This window comes from Pelobates fuscus, chromosome 1 (genome assembly GCF_036172605.1).
Source record: "Pelobates fuscus isolate aPelFus1 chromosome 1, aPelFus1.pri, whole genome shotgun sequence".
Taxonomy (NCBI): domain Eukaryota; kingdom Metazoa; phylum Chordata; class Amphibia; order Anura; family Pelobatidae; genus Pelobates; species Pelobates fuscus.
The window spans coordinates 286298910-286317227 of NC_086317.1; positions in this window are offsets into that span (position 1 = coordinate 286298910).

Consider the following 18318-nt stretch of genomic DNA (forward strand, 5'->3'; position numbering starts at 1 on the left):
CACATTCCCCCCTTTGATGCCTCTGATATTTCACAATTACTTGAGGCATCACTTAACCTTGGTTTGCATATACCTCAGGTTACCATGAACCAGACCAGACTTATCTTATGATGTGAATCTTCAACATTCATCTTCTTGCATTGGTTCTCCCTGATCTAGAGCCTTATACTTATATATCGCCATTATCTGTGCAGCAGCCTTCCTCTCTGCTATACTTCCTATCAGGCTTTGCACAGACCTAACTACTAAGGGTATAAGACACGGTAGGAGTAGACACAACAGTAAAATCAGTAGGACTCCACCTACCACTGCCTTAAGCCCTCCAAACCACTCATACCAGCTACCAAACCAACTACTTGGATTGTACCCTTTCCATACCTGAGTAGGCACATGCGCTAGTTTAACCATATGGCTAGTAAGCTCAGCTATTGCTTGCCCTTCGTCATCTATTTGAAGACAGCAATTACTTAGGTTAAACTTCCCACATACACCTCCCTCTACTGCCAAAAGGTAATCCAAGGCTAATCTATTTTGGTAGACTGCTGTCCTCATCCTGGTGTTATGCTTCGCTAGAAGATTGAGCGCTTGTGATGTCTCATTTGTGATAATCTCAACCACCGCCTGTAATCTTATAATACGGTTGAGCATATAAATAGGGGTTCTATAACCAAAGGTACCATCCTCAGCCCACGTGGCTGGCCCATAGTAATCTATAATACGCTGGGGAGGCCATTCATCATCTTCCCAGGTGCCTATCTCTATGGGTCCCCTTTTCTTCCTATGATTCACATCATACACTTTAACACCTAAAGTCTCACCTGTTTCAATCGGTAACAAGAAGAAGGATGGTTTGAGCATACCCAACACACATGCCCCTTCCCAGTCCTGTGGCAGCTCCGAATAGGCTTTCTTACCACAGATCCAGTACAAATTTGCTGGGGCTCTCCAAGTAGATGTGATGGATAGATCAAACCACACATCCTTTAAATTGGCATATCTAGCAAACGGGTTAGATGGTTCTGAGACATTTGAAGCCGACCACCAAGTTGTATTCTTTGTATCATCATCATAAGCTTTTTGCCCTAGACAAGTTAATTCTCCTACAGAAGTATTATACATTATTCCTTTCCTTGCTATGCAAACATAACCTATGATGGAGGTCTTTAATCTCCACTCAGATTTACCTCTAACACTCATATGATAATCGGCTTGTGTAGATATTAATTGGTCAACTGCCTCAGAACCGGACATTACCTCCTTTGCTTCCCAAGGCCATTGGTCTCCCATGTTAGTACCTCCACACACATAGCAGTTGGTAACATTAAGACTACCGGCAATACTTTCAGCTAAATCGATGAACAGGTTTTTAGCATTATGGGGGATCTTATTATCTATACTCATCTCTTCGTAAAAGGAATGGTATACTTGATGAGTCTGGGAGGATACCGTATCAGTCTCTATTCCTATAAACAATAATGTCCCAGGATCTAAACCCGTCCCGTATATTTGAAACCCAAATAAATTTCCATACTTATCTAAGAACTTGTCGGGGTTATTAATGAGTATATGGACTGGGTTGCATTCCATAGACTTACAATAAGGGCTAGTCGGCAACTTAGTCACTATCATGTCTTTGTCTACTGTCTGTCCCCAAGTTGCCCACCCCACACAAGACCAATATGGGCAAAAGTTATAATCTCTATTTGGGCATCTAGGACTCACATATTTATTTTTGCTACTGAGACAAATATATTTATCGTTAGACCCATACGTCCTCTCCCATCTAAGATCCCCACATACATTCCACGGCTTTCTACCACTCGATATCGCTTTACACGCATCAAATAGCAGAACACCCGAAGAATGTACGGATTCTAACACCGTTTTATTAATTAGGGTCCCCTGAGGATCTCCATTCCTGAGAGTCAACCAGATTGTACGAGGCTGATACTCCGGACTGAAGCACTTAGGTTCTCCTACTCTTAAATGGCACACACTATAATCTATATTTAAGTATTTACATCTCGATACATCTCCTTTACATTCGTATTGTGAATGCCAAATTAGGGTTTGGGAAATATGGTTACCTGTTCTCGTAGTCTTAATGCATACCTCACAGCTAGGAGTGTCGGTACCTCTACCTTCCTGAATATAAAAACACATATAAATAAACACTATCAAAAGCACATCTTTCGCCGTCATCCTCAGTCTTCGTCCGTGCGATGGCGCCTCAGCTTCCAGGATGTGAGGGGCTGCAGGGAATGGAGTTCTGCTCATCTTCACAGGTGTCCCTTCGAGACTTGCCTGGCTTATACACTATGTGATGGTAAGCGGACAGGCTTTATTATGGCCTTCTCACTCACACCTGTAACAATAAAATTTGTAATCCACAATAATTCCTCGTTACTCCGACTGAGTAGTGCGTTTTAACCGGATCTTGCAGGGATTCTCTGGATCTGCTGTAACTTGCCAAGAATCGACTGCTGCTGGTTTAACCCTGGAGTGATGTATCCACGGAGTCACTTCTGCTACTTTTATCGCTGTAGGGGTAGACAAAAGAACAACATAAGGACCTCTCCACTTGGGCCCTAACGGTACATTATTCCACTCTTTAATCCACACTTGATCTCCTGGATGATAACTATGAACAGGGGGATAAATATTCACAGGTAATCTATCTTGTACCCATTTCTGTACCTCCTCCATAGTCTTACCCAACTCTACAACCTGCTGCCGAGTAATTCCTTCTCCCAACTGACTCAAGTCCCCCCTTAAGTTACCAAGTACGGGAGGTGGTCGCCCATACATGATTTCAAAAGGAGAGAGGCCCATCCTTCTGGTAGGGGTACTGCGGATTCGCAATAAGGCTATAGGTAAGAGAACGTTCCACTTAAGTTGGGTTTCCTGACACATTTTAGCCAACTGGTTCTTTATAGTTCTATTCATTCTCTCTACCTTACCAGAACTCTGGGGTCTATATGCAGTATGAAGCCTCCACTTTATACCAAGCATATGAGTCAGTTGTTGTAGGCACTGGTGAACAAAAGCTGGACCATTGTCCGATCCTATAGAACAGGGTAGTCCATATCGGGGTATTATTTCTCGTAGCAGGAATCTCACAACTTCTCCTGCTTTCTCTGTACGAGTAGGACATGCTTCTACCCAGCCTGAATAGGTGCACACAATTACCAGCAGGTAACGATGTCCACCCGACTTAGGCATCACTGTAAAGTCTATTTGTAGATCGGACATGGGGAGTCCCCCCATAAACTGAACTCCTGGTGGCTTTACTGGTCCTTGTCTTGCATTATTCTTAGCACACGTTACACATCTGCGTACAATGGCCTGAGTCAAGTTGGACAATCTTGGTATGTAGAAATGTTTTCTAAGAGATTCTTCAGTACTGTCTCTCCCAGAATGTGTCCCGTTGTGATAATTTTGGACAATTTCTACCGCTAGCGATGCTGGTATAACTATTCTTCCATCTTCTAGCTGATACCACTTGTTCTCCAGATACTTTCCCGGTTCAGTCTTTAACCACTCCTCTTCTTGAGCTGTATAAACTGGAGTCCATTGGGACAGTGGAGTTGGTATAAGAGCAGCTATATGCCCTACATACTCCTGTCTTCCTGATTCAGCAGCACGCTTAGCTGCACTATCTGCCATCCGATTTCCCTTGGTTACATCACCATCTCCTCTCAGATGCGCTCGACAATGTATGATACCGACTTCTTTCGGCTCCCACACTGCTTCCAATAGTTGTAGGATTTCGGCTGCGTACTTGATTTCTTTGCCTTCTGAATTCAGTAGTCCTCTTTCTTTATACAAAGCTCCGTGGGCATGAGTGGTTAAAAACGCATACTTAGAGTCCGTATAGATATTTACTCTTAAACCTTCAGCCAATTGTAACGCTCGTGTTAGTGCTATTAATTCTGCCTTTTGTGCTGATGTTCCTTTCGCCAGTGGCCGAGCTTCTATCACCTTGTCTATTGTTGTCACTGCATATCCTGCATAGCGGATCCCTTCTTTCACATAACTACTGCCGTCGGTGTAATATTGAACATCGGGGTTCTGGATGGGAAAATCACGAAGATCTGGTCTACTTGAGAATACTTCATCCATTACTTCCAAACAATCATGTTGACTTTCAGTAGGTTGTGGCAAAAGGGTAGCTGGATTTAAGGTGTTTACAGTCTCTAAATGCACTCTTGGGTTTTCACACAACATTGCTTGATACTTGGTCATACGGCTGTTACTAAACCAATGATTTCCTTTGTAATCCAACAACGTCTGTACTGCATGTGGGACTCGTACATAAAGTTCTTGACCCAGAGTGAGTTTATCGGCTTCAGCTACTAGCAGGGCGGCTGCAGCTACGGCTCTTAGACAAGGTGGAAGTCCGCTGGCCACTGCATCCAGTTGCTTAGACATGTAGGCAACAGGTCTTTGCCATGATCCCAAGTACTGTGTCAATACTCCCACAGCCATTCTTCTTTGCTCGTGTACATATAAGTAGAATGGTCGTGTGTGATCAGGTAGACCTAATGCTGGGGCACTCATCAAAGCCTTCTTCACATCTTCAAATGCCGTTTGCTGTTCTTGGGTCCATAAGAAGGGGTCGTGCTCTGTACCTTTGATAGCTGCGTACAGAGGTTTTGCTAGTATCGCATAACTGGGAATCCATATCCTACAGAAGCCTGCTGCCCCCAAGAATTCTCGCACTTGTCTTCTATTCTTGGGTATTGGTATTTGGCAGACAGCTTCTTTTCTCTCTGGCCCCATAATTCTTTGACCTTCAGAGATATGGAATCCTAGATACTTGACAGTTGGCAAACACAACTGAGCCTTCTTTCTAGACACCTTGTATCCTGCCTTCCAGAGAATGTGTAGTAGATCGTGCGTTGCTTGCTGACAGATTTCTTTTGTAACTGCTGCTATCAACAAGTCATCTACATATTGTAACAATACACACTCTCCTGGGATGGACTCGAAATCCAATAGATCTTGACTTAGGGCTGAACCAAATAGGGTAGGTGAATTTTTAAACCCTTGGGGCAGTCTTGTCCAAGTCATTTGGCGTTTTGAGCCCGTTACAGCGTTCTCCCACTGGAAAGCGAAAATACATTGACTTTCTGCGGCAATTCGGAGGCAAAAGAAGGCATCTTTGAGATCTAAGACTGTGAAGTAAGTAGCCCCGCCCGGAATTAAAGCAAGCAGGTTATATGGATTGGGTACAACTGGATGTATACTAACAACCGCATCATTGACTGCTCTTAAGTCCTGCACAGGTCGATACTCATCTGTGCCGGGCTTTTGAACAGGCAGCAATGGGGTGTTCCAGGGGGAAGTACAGAATTTTAGGATACCATACCGTATGAACTTATCCAGATAGGATTGGATGTTCTTCTTAGCCTTCTGCGGAATGTGATATTGTCTTAGGCTCACTGGATAAACCCCATGTTTCAGTTCAATTTTTATTGGTGGAATATTGCGGGCCAGTCCTGGTGGGTTGTTCTCTGCCCAAACTCCTGGTATGTTAAACAATGTCTCATCACTCCTAGGGTTTTGGCTAGTCAACACTGTATAAAGTCGCCACTCTTCTTCCTTTGGTACGGATAAAGTCATAATACCTGAAGGTCCATTAAACTTTAAAGATGTTGTTCCATCTGGTAGGAACGTAATCTGCGCTTGTAATTTGGATAGCATATCACGTCCCAGCAATTGGACTGGACATTCAGGCATATAAAGGAATTGGTGTTTTACTACGTGGCCTCCCAATGTACAGAGTCGACTTTTAAGAACCGGTCTTTCAGCACTTCTTCCAGTTGCTCCTATCACAGTAATAGTCCTTCCAGATGGAGGAGCAACTAGATTAGTCACCACTGAATGTTCAGCACCAGTGTCGATCATGAACGCACTCCTTTTCCCCCCTATTGATACATCGACCATAGGCTCCGCTCGACCAAGGGGGATGGAGCCCGGTCGGTATCAATAGTCCTCCATGACCGTGTCAGCCAATCCTACGAAGTCCCTACCTTCTCTATCGCGGGACCTTTGCGCTGCTGGAATATACCTATCTTCCCTAACACTTCCTCTGTTCCCATTACTCCCTCTATACCCATTACTCCCTCCGGGGCCTCCTCTACCTCTCGCTCTGCCTCTAAAGTTTCCGTAGCCTGCCCTGGGTTGGTCTCTCTCGTACTGCTCTCTTTGCGGACATTCGTTCCTCCAATGCCCTTCTTCCTTGCAATACGCACACTGATCCCTACTCAAAGGCTCCCTACTCCATCTATTATTGCCTCTATCTGGGCCCCGTTTATCTACGCCTGCGATCGCTACCGCTAGCATATCAGCCTTTTTACGCATCTTGCGCTCCTCCTCTTTCTTGCTTTCTGTTTCCCTATTCATATAGACCTTATTAGCTACCTCCATTAGTTGGGAGATTGACATACCTGCAAACCCTTCTAACTTTTGTAGCTTGCGCTTAATATCTCCGTAAGCTTGGCTGACAAAGGCGGAGTTAACCATTCGGGAATTGTCTGCGTCTTCCGGATTAAAGGGGGTGTACAAGCGGTACGCCTCCAATAATCGGTCATAAAAGACACTGGGCGCTTCATCGCTTTTCTGGATCACCTCAACTGTCTTCGACATGTTAATGGCTTTCTTTCCTCCGGCTTTCATGCCAGCAATTATAGCGTCTCTATAGGCTCTGAGTTGAACCATATCAGCACCATTTACGTTCCAATCGGGATCAGTGTTGGGATAATGTGTTGCGGCCCATGCTGCTGGATTAGCTTGGTTCAAAGCACGGGCTCTATCCTCTAATGCTTTAATGGCTGCTTGATTTATTCTTGTCCTTTCCTCATTGTTAAATAAAGTCATTAATAACTGCTGGCAATCAGCCCATGTCGGATTATGCGTCTGTACTATTGAGGTGAACAGATCAGTCATGGCTTGTGGTTTCTCAGTATACGAGGAATTGTGGGTCTTCCAGTTTAAAAGATCGGTTGTAGTGAAGGGAACATATACGAAGACAGGGTCAGCTTGTGCCATTTGACCTGCGGCATTAATATAGGCTGACCCGGGATTCAGACGAAGAGGCATCTGATAGTGTCTCAATTGTTGGGCACCGGTCAACTGTCGGGTCTGTATGGGGCTACGTGGAGGGGCGTCAGTCATGGGTTCCGGTCGGGGAGAGATAGGGTATGGGGATGTGGGAGGTTGGTTTTGGGAAAAGGTGGTAAATAGAACACTTCGGGCCGAGCTAGATGAAGCTTGACCGGAAGTCTGAAGTGGCGCCAAATCAGGATATTCGTTTCTAATGGGGGTGGGTTCTGGTTCCGGAAGGGGAGATTTAGTACGAGGGGGGGTGGATCCTGTACTGGAGGAGGAAGCGGAAGTGGATGAGGGTAATGAGGGAAGGGTTACAGGACTTCCTGTATTTGCGTCACTTCCTCTTACCGGAAAGTAAGGGGGCGGCAAAGGGATCTCGGACTCAGGGGGCGTGTCCAAAATGGGCCTAACACCAGCCCTAGTGGACGAACAAGTCCTAGCTACCATGAGGCGACACTGTTCCTCGTGGCATGTCCGGAGCCATTTTGGCGAGTCATTTACGGCCTGTCTCCAACAATCAATATAAGGAAACTGGCCGTAAAGTTCAGGCCTACCTGATACAGTCACGTGTAAGCGCTGTACCAGAGTTGGATCCAAACTGCCACGTGGCGGCCATGCCGCAACCAAAGTAGGCCACTCCCTAGTGCACAAAGTGACCAAACGTACAGGGGACATCTTAACCCCAAAATCACAAACTTTGAATCCCTTTTTAAAATTCTTAACCATACATCCTAAGGGATCCGGAATCGTTGACTGCGACGCACCCATATTTAACAGTGGAACGTCGTCGACAACGATTACTATACACGCGTACTATTCAACAGTCACACCCGTTTCCTCTGGCAACAGCACCACGTGGTACGGTTACCAAGTGAAACGTACACAATAACAATAAACACTCAGGGAATTCCCGTACACACACAGCTGCTACACCAGTCACTATATAATCAATATTATGCCCTTTGGCGTAACTACACAGTCACCCACGCTATAATTCTCTATATACGAATTACCCGTCTATAACACACCCCAGTAACATCGTCTTTTACAAATAGCGGTTACAGTACGGTTAGCATAGGTCAAAGCACAAGTTAAGGTCACAATACAATTATTAGTGGTTATGGTGTTAAACATGCAATGGACGACAATGATTAGTACTTATTATATAATGTCAGTAAATATACAGGGTTATGGTACCGTGCACTATAATACAGCAACACACTATTAACACTCTCGCTAGACGGCTGAGCTCGCGCTATCTAACAAGATATACACTTTACTAAAACAATCGTTAACACATTTACAATTCCCAACTAAACTATTGGCCAGTACCTTGAATGGACTACCTAAAACTATATACACCCGTTTTGGTTAGCCACACTGCCCAATCACCACATATACATAGCGAGCTAGAGAACCGAATTTACACAGGCGCCTCTTAGTCGCACTATACAACGAGCTAGAGATCCGAATTTACACAGGCGCCTCTTAGTCGTACTATCAAAAGTCTAGTGGGTTCCAAATTTACACGCCTTCCCACTTAGCCCAGATAGGATGAGAACTAGCGAACCGAATTTACACAGGCGCCGCTTAGTCTCCCGGTCCCTCCGACCTAGCGAACGTAATATACACCCTAGAACGCTAGTCTAGACAAGACACCGGTGTCCGGCTAGGGCTATCTTACACCAGGACCCCGCCTGACTAACCAAATCAAACGGTCTGACTAAAGAGCGTTCGATCGAGCGGTGCGCCTTCGCTCCTTCCCTCCGACAGAGGGGGCAGATACAGATTCAAAAACCCCTTTGGGCCTACCGCACAATCGGTATACCCCTAGCGGGTCCTGCCGTCTAAAACAGCAGTTATCTTACCTCCTCGTTCCTGAACCTGAGTTCACACTCATCGACGGGGACACCCCAGCACTTCTCACGTAGAGGCCGATGATCTCCTGGACAACAGACCAGTGGCGCCGAGACGAAGGGAGGTCCACGCAGAAGTTCAGGGGTGCAGCCGTAGAGAACGTGGGCAAAGATAGACCGTCTCACGCCTCTGCCTCTCAGCTACCGTTGAACGATGAGCTTCCCGGCCAATGCACCAAATGATACCGGAGAAACTGACGGAAGCCAAGCACAGAGAGATGGACACAGGTTTCTTCAGGAAGGAAGAGATTCTTTATTGGATCACCGATCGGGACTCAGAGGGACTAGCGTCACCAAAATACAGCAAAGTCTGAGTCCTGAATACATAGAATACATTCCTTATATAGCACTGTAGCTCCTCCCACAATTAACTACACCCACACATACCCTTAACCTATTTAATGAATAGAGTCTAAACTCATCCATCCGGTCTAACCACGTGGCTCATCTGATACAAAGGAGAGGGACGCGTAATTCCAGTTCTTACATTCCTGCACCTGGTCAGTACAGTGATGACAGTATCTTAGCTACGTGTTATTAACTAACTGATACTACAAACACATATACATACATATGCCTTGTGGCAATCTTAGCCTGCTAAACTTGTATTTTACTGGAATTACATCACACCAACTCCCACTACCCTTAACCCTGCAACTGTAAATAAATATTGCAGTTTTCATAAACTGCAATATTTACCTTCAGGGTTAACTCCTCCTCTAGTGGCGTCGCTGAAACCCCGATAGGAAAGCATTGAAAGCATTTTTCAATGCTTTCCGATGGGGAGGTCTAATGCGCATGTGCAGCATTGCCGCACATGTGCAGCATTGCCGCGCATGCGCATTAGGTCTCACCCCGCCAGCGTCCGCGCATGCGCAATCGGTCTCCCCCTGGGGTGGGGGGTGGGAGGGAGAGGGGACCTGCAATGCCAGGAAAATGATTTGTTCTCCTGGCACTGGAGTGTCCCTTTAAATACAGTTACATTGCTGAGAGGGAGGTTAAACTGTGTGCAAACATATTCCTGTCACTATAGTGTTCCTTTAAAGCTGAGCTGCACATGGTGTTTTTTTCCCTCTATGTGCTTAACCCCTTAAGGACCAAACTTCTGGAATAAAAGGGAATCATGACGTGTCACACACGTCGTGTGTCCTTAAGGGGTTAAGTTACCCAACCCTCACTTTTAAAAGACTTTAAAAGCATAGCTGCCACTGGTGGGGGTGTGTAGCAAAAGCACATGGAGGAAAAAAAAAGGTTTTAAAAAAAACATGGCATAAAGAAAATTATTTTTTAGGAATATAAGTGCACTTACCGTTTCTTCACCACCTCCTGGGTGCGGTTGTTCCCTCCAACAGCATTCACCGCTGCCACAATTTTACTCCACCGATTGTCCTTCTTTGCTCTTGAAGTCTTTCTGGCTGCTCCCCCAAACATACATTGGTAGTACTGGCAAAGCTTGTTTACCAGTACTGTATTCTCCTCTGCACGAAAGCTATCAGCGTACTTATTCTTCTAGGCTCTCTTTGCTTTTTCTTGCTTCTCCCACTTGCTTCTCCTTCCTCCTGGCCAGAGTGGCCAATGCCCCCCTCCACTATATCCATGTCTATGTCACTTGAGGAGCTGGAGGAGGACATGACCACTTCTGGCAAGGTCCCTATCAAAGTGCCTGAAATGGCTGACAGGGTGGTGGGCTGGCTGACCTCCAAAATGGCTGAATGGCTGGCCTATAGAAAATAAGGATAGATTTTGCATTGAAGGACTGCCTTGAGTTGATACTTTTATTTTTTACAGTTTTGTCTGGTAGTATGTAAAAGCCTATTTAATTGGCTCCTACTTTCCCACTCTCTTATAAAATGATACTGTGTTTCCAGTACCACCTGTCAGGGAAGCATGATGATTCATCATGAGCCCAAGAAACTAAGCAAAAGCAATGCATTTATGCCCTTTATGGATTAAAACCAGACTCTGCATCAACTATATAAGTGATAGGATGTTTTAGGGATTCTGCTGGTGCACCTAAAATAGAGGATAAAACATAGTGCAAATATTGTTTGGTACTCAAAATAATATACTGGTATATATGCACTCACAAGTTCCAAATTGGTAAAGCGTTTTCAAGGTGCCTCCCCATGATGTAGATGGGGGGTACTGTTCAGTGTCCCTCCTCAAGTGATAGCCAATGGGGTATCAGGGTCAGCAAAATGATCCAAAAAACTCTGACCAAATGAATACTTCCAAGGCAATTTATTCACTCATAAAATCAGGAGGTGTACAAAATAAATAAAAACAAATATAAATATAAACAGGTCACCGGTCCTACGCATTTCGTCCTTGTGCAAAAGGACTTCCTCAGGACCTCTTTCAGTAAAAACAGCAATGACATGTACAAATGGCTGACAAGGCATCCTAAAAAACGCTACCACATACAATCTTAAATAGGGCTAATCCCTTCAAGTCATTGGTGGAATAGTGGGTGTCTTCTCTCTTCTGAGTTTCCATTTGTTACCCGGTATCTTTCTTCAGGTGTAGCTTCTTAGCCGGAGATTTCAAATCCCTCCCGTATGATTTTCTACTATTTCCGCATACGTCAAGCGTTACGTTCTTATCACGTGACCCGTATGCGTTCCACACTCGAGAAAAAACATGGCCATGCGTTCCATCGTAATTCAATTTCAATTTCTGTTGATTTATTAATATTGTTAGATGTAGAGGATATATTAATGATTTCATCATTATTACTGGTATTCTGTGTGCAATATTTAACAGCCCTCTCGTTTAGATTCTCGAGTATCATCAATGTGTGTAAATAAAAGCAGATTCCTTTATTATTACGATGGAACGCATGGCCATGTTTTTTCTCGAGTGTGGAACGCATTCGGGTCACGTGATAAGAACGTAACGCGTGATGTATGCGGAAATAGTAGAAAATCATACGGGAGGGATTTGAAGTCATGCTTTACCTACATTACCTACATTAAAACAAAAAACTGGTGCAGCATCAATACAATGGCTTACAATGTTTATATCTCATTATTATTATACAGTTTAACATTGAATTATATTGACTACACAAAACATACTCATTTCTTCTCATGAGATCTACCATCTAGTGGTCATTACATTCATGCCATATGATGTTTAATCTTTAAAGGACCACTCTAGTGCCAGGAAAACATACTCGTTTTCCTGGCACTAGAGTGCCCTGACGGTGCCCCCACCCTCAGGGCCCCCCTCCCGCCCGACTCTGGAAAGGGGAAAAGGGTTAAAACTTACCTTTTCCAGCGCTGGGCGGGGAGCTCTCCTCCTCCTCTCCGCCCCGTCGGCTGAATGCGCACGCGCGGCAAGAGCTGCGCGCGCATTCAGCCGGTCGCATAGGAAAGCATTTACAATGCTTTCCTATGGACGCTTGCGTGCTCTCACTGTGATTTTCACAGTGAGAATCACGCAAGCGCCTCTAGCGGCTGTCAATGAGACAGCCACTAGAGGATTAGGGGGAAGGCTTAACCCATTAATAAACATAGAAGTTTCTCTGAAACTGCTATGTTTATAAAAAATTGGGTTAACCCTAGCTGGACCTGGCACCCAGACCACTTCATTAAGCTGAAGTGGTCTGGGTGCCTAGAGTGGTCCTTTAAATTTCCTTTATATCAAAGTCTTTTTGAACATTGCAATTTTCCAAACTTTTTATTAATCATACCCCCCTTTTAAACTGTTTAATAATCTGGAGGTATAACCTAATCACATATCAGATGTTGCAAAAAAAAACAAAACATAGTTTTTCCTTTCAGATTAGAGGCAGTGCTTACACCATAGGGATATCCAATCTGGAGGGAAAAACAGGCAGGCAAATCTCCAAACATTTTAACCCCTCCCTTAATTACCTCCTTTCCAATAAGTAGCAGCTCCTCCTGATCCTCCCCAGTTCTTTGCCTGCCTTCGGCAGGGGAGGTTATGCAGGAAGGTTCTCCAGGAAGCAGGTGAGAAGGGCTGAGGCTCGGGAGGCTCTGCTTCCTTGATGTTCGGGTAAGTAGCGTTTAACACGCCGGACGGCGTGGTCCCTCAGAATTTATTCCGTCTCTTGCCGTGCCAGGTGCCGGTCTGACGAAGGACGCAGGCGTGCGTCGGCTGGGAGGTCCTGTCGGTGGAACGCACACACAGGTTGCGTTGCGTTCCACCAGGGAGTCGCAGAGCGCTGTGCACATGCGCAATGCGAACCTGGATTCAGGCGCCAAACTTGAACTGGGCGTTTTTGTTTGGTTACAGGACTTAAAAGGAGCATCCCCAGCAGCAACCTCTGTTTGCCAGGAGCTCTCAGAACGGTTTGCAATGTGTGTTTCTCACCTGCCCTCCAACACACTCTCGGGCCATTTAAGGTAAGACAGATTAAGTTTTTATTTAAATGGTTCTAGCCTGAATCTTTAGGGAAAAATTTTGTTTATTTTCCCTTGTTTGTTTTCTGTTCCCAGTATATAATCCTGATAATTTGGATAAAGTTGCTGAGAAGGGGAAATGTACATCTAGCCAAGCATTTAATGTGCTCTTTGTGTGGCCATCTTATGCCAGATGGTTGTAAAAAGAAACTTTGCTCTGTGTGTTCAAAGAAGCTTCAGTGGAAGCACAAAGAACAGTAATGTCCACTTTATCAGCTGGTTGCAACAAAGTATGCAGCGAACAGTTGTGGATATGTGGTCAGCAGCATTACAGACAAGCCCAGGATTCTCAGCTTGTAATACATGCTAACAAAATGCCTAAGATCTTGGGAAGTTCCGATTCTAGTTTGGAACTAGTGGTTCTGAGTATGGCGATAATTCAGCAGTGCCTCATCAAATGAGGAATCTGCATTCCCAGTAGAATCCATTTGGGGAATTGATTAAAGAAGTGCAGTTGCATTTGAACTTGAAGAAACAGGGTAAAAGTCCTATAGGTTTCTTTTTCACCCACAGATTGGGGTATTGATTTAAAAGAATGGAAAATTCCCAGGTCACATGCTGTTTATTGGCTAGACAGTTTTTATTTCTCTCTTTCCATAGAAGCGGTACAAGACTGTATGCTGGATACTGTCCCTGTAGTGGGCGTTCCTATTGCTCAAATAGGTAAGAAAACGACATTACCAATTAGAGTTTCAAGCGGCCTCAAGGAGGTCATGGTTGAACGCATGGGCTCCTCCTTAAAGATGTTGTTCATCTCTTCGGCAGCTCAAGCTAAAGCTTGGATTACGGGGTCATCCGTTGCCAAGGCCCATATTTCTTTGGTTGGAAGAACTTGAAAAGGAAGACCCGTTAAAGCTATTATAAAATATCAGTATGGCATCTGATTTTTAGTGGATGCCTCTGCAGAAAGCCTGAAATTATCGGCCAAGAATATAGGTATTTCAACAGTCGCCAGAAGAGCACTTGGGCTTAGAAATTGGTCAGCAGATGCGACACCTGATAATTCACTGTGTGAACTATCTTTTGAACCTGGGAGACTTTTCGGTTCAAAGCTGGATGAGTTGTTGACACAGGTGAAGGAAGGAAGGAATGCTTTACCAGTATCGTATGGGAAGCAGTTAGAAGCCGTTACGCAGAGACACTTCCCTCATTTAGAAGTTCCTCTCTTAGAAACTATTTCAAGGGTCAACAGAAAGAGCATTTGATTTTAGGAAGAAGTATCGACTCTGTTACTAAAAGAGTGGTGGAAGAAGTTCCTCTAAAGGAAGACATCAAGGCACCTATTCAAGACTTTTCTTGGTGCCAAAACCAGATGGTTCGTTCGGAACTATCCTAAACCTAAAGGCCGTAAACAAGCGGATTATCATAAAGAAATTCCTCATGGAAACAGTAAAGTCGGCTGCTCTGCTTATGCACCCATAAAATTGGTTTGCTTCCCTGGATTTGAAAGATGCCTATCTTCATGTACCCATAGCAGAATCCAGCAAAAGTTTTCTACGGATGCGGTGTGCTGCCAATTGGTTACCATACATTACCAATTCAGAGCACTACTTTTCGGCCTGGCATCAGCGCCCAGAGTATTCACATAGCTTCGAGTAGTAGTTCAAGCTTTCTAAGAAATATGGGCATCGCTGTCATTCCATATTTGGACGACTGGCTGTTGTTTGCAGAGTCCCAAGTTCAACTACAGTTAGACCTGGGGACAGCCATCAAATCGCTGGAAAAGCATGGCTGGCTAATAGATTTCAACATATCGGAACTAGTGCCAGTTCAAAGGATCCAGTTCTTGGGTCTAATTTTGGATTCTATCGCGATGAAGTTATTCCTGCCAGAGGGGAAGATACTAAAGATCAAGCGGTTAATCCGGAATCTCTGAGAAAAAAGTATGTTTTCAATCAGAGATGCCAGGTGCTTGCTGGGTCTGTTTACAGCCTCAATCCCGGCAGTCGCTTGGGCAATAGCCAGAATGAGACCTCTACAAAGTTACATTCTGCAGGTCTGGTATCGACAGGAACTCGGCCTAGATAGGCTGATGAGGTTTAACGATCTAATTTTGAAAAGTCTGCAGTGGTGGACATTTTCTCGATTCCTCCACGAGGGTCTGTCTTTCCGGATGAAGTCCTTTACTATCATATCAACAGACGCCTCTGCGCTGGGCTGGGGGGCCCATCTGGTAGACATATAGAAGCAGGGGTCCTGGCAAGAGAAGGATATGAGAAGTTCCTCGAACTTCAGGGAATTAAAGGCCGTATGGATGGCACTCTTGGCGTTTCAGTTTCTCATCAAAGTTCAACATATTCGAATTCGTTCAGACAATCGAACGACAGTGGCATATTTGAACATACAGGGAGGTACGAGATCAACAAGATTAGAAAGCCTTTGTTCGATAATCATGCTGTGGGCAGAAGTGCACCTGATGTCAATCTCTGCAGTTCACATTTTAGGAAAGTTCAATGTGGTGGCAGATGCCCTGAGCAGGCATCATTTGAAACAAGCAGTTTGGTCCCTGTCATGCAGAACTGTCTAGTTCAGCACAGTCCGCTTCGGTGTTCCGGAGATAGACCTGATGGCACCCAGAGTGAACAGGAAGACAAGACGTTTTGCATCCCTAACTCCAGCAGACAGGCCGGATTTCATAGATGCCCTGTCATTACCATGGAAGTTCAACCTGGCATATATCTTCCCGCCAGTAGTGATTTTTCCCAGAATACTTCAAAAAAGTAAGGCTGGGAAATGTAAGTATTATCCTAATCCGTCCAGGGTGGCCAAGAAGTAGTTGGTTCTCGGTTCTCCTGAACTTTCCGGGGGCCACCTTTTGGAAGCTTCCTCTTTTCAGGAGTAATTCTAGAGGACGCCATGGTGCCTCTTCCGGCCCTTCGGAGATTCCGATTGACGGCCTGGTTTCTGGACTCCAGATTTAGAGTGTAAAGGTCTGAATCCTGAAGTTATAAAAAATTTTTGTTGGCATCTACTTCAAGGTTCTACGTTAGGATTTGGAAGTTTCAGCGATGTTGTAGGTTTGAAGTCAAACCTGTTTCCACGTCCGTCCAGAATATTCTATGCTTCCTTCAGATGAGATTGGCAAGGTCTTAAACCTGCTTCATTTAGTTTACAGGTTTCTGCTATCGGTTTCTTCTCCCTCAGATGTTTCACCTCGAATTTTCTGATTTCAAGGTTCTTCAGAGCTCTGACACGTTTGGTGCCCTTTGTTAGGGAAACCTGTCCTCCCTGGGATCTGAATTTGGTCCTTTCCGCGCTTTGAGTACCGCCTGTTGAACCATTGGAAGAAGTTCCCTGAAGATATTTTCTTTGGATACCATTTTCCTTTGATGGCTATTCGTCAGCTAAAAGAGTATGTGAGCTCCGAGCGCTTCGGGAGTATTTTCCCTTTTTGGTTTTCATCAGGACAAGGAGGTTCTGAAGCTCGATCCTTCAGGTATCACTAAAGTTTTTTCTGTTGCCAATGTCAACCGAGAAGTGGTTTTGCCGACCTTGTGTCGGAATCCGTCTAATGCCTTGGTAAGTAATTTTCTCTGCTTAGACGTAACGATAGGTCTTTGGCAATATCTAAAGCTACGGAATCCTTCCGTTAGGATATCGGTATGTTTGTCTTGTTCATAGGCACACAGTAAGGTATGTTGGTTTCGCAGAGTTCTCTGGCTAGATGACTGAAGGATTGTATTCTGTTATCTTATTCTAAGAGTGGCTCGGAATTTGCAGGCCCTATAAAGGAACATTCTACTAGAGCTGTTTCGCCGTCAGGGGCTCTGCGTGCAGCTACTTCTCCGTCTCGGATTTGTTCAGCTGCTAATCGGTCCTCTCTCCATACGTTCTCAGGACACTACAAGTGGGACATACTGGCCTCGGAGTATGCAGCTTTTGGGCGCAGGGTGCTTCAAGCAGTAGTGAACTGGAACCCGCCCTCAGGATCTGCTTTATTATATCCCTATGGTGTAAGCACTGCCTCTAATCTGAAAGGAAAAACATAAATTTTACTTACCGAAAATTTCTTTTTCCTGAAGATTAGAGGCAGTGCTACAATTCCCGCCCCTTTTTCTAATAAACTAAGTAATTTTGCAGCTATTTGGCTTATGTATTGTCTGGGGAGGATCAGGAGGAGCTGCTACTTATTGGAAAGGAGGTAATTAAGGGAGGGGTTAAAATGTTTGGAGATTTGCCTGCCTGTTTTTCCCTCCAGATTGGATATCCCTATGGTGTAAGCACTGCCTCTAATCTTCAGGAAAAAGAAATTTTCGGTAAGTAAAATTTATGTTTTCCACTATACTGTAGCAATAGCAGCCATCTTGTCTTAACACTGGCACCATTTTGTCACATGAAACAAACTACAAAAAAAATATATTGTTTCCTACATCAAATGTATTTGTAAATCTAGGTTTTATTCTATCAAAACTTTTGTCTTCTATATAGTCAAAACATATGTATGTCCAGGCTTTGCAAAATATAGTAATCCATTATCAGTCATGACATTAAAATCTCATTCTCATGAATTAAATCAAAGATTTTAAAATCAACCTCAGAAGCAACAAAGAATAAATCTATTGTTTTTTTCCTTCTGTAAAATGACTGGAGTTACTGTATAATTGCATAGACCTAATATAACATACATTGCATGTTCATAACTGCTACATTAGTGTATTTCATTCTGCCATACTTGCAAACTTGATGTACATTTTTATTTTAATTAACTAACCTAATACTTTCTTATAACACACATAAAAACAATGAAAAAACAGTTCAGACTAACAATTCATTAAAACAACACACTAACATAGATCTCTATTCTTGTGTGATATTCTTAATTCTGGAATCAGCCTGTGTACATCTGTTGGCACACATATCCA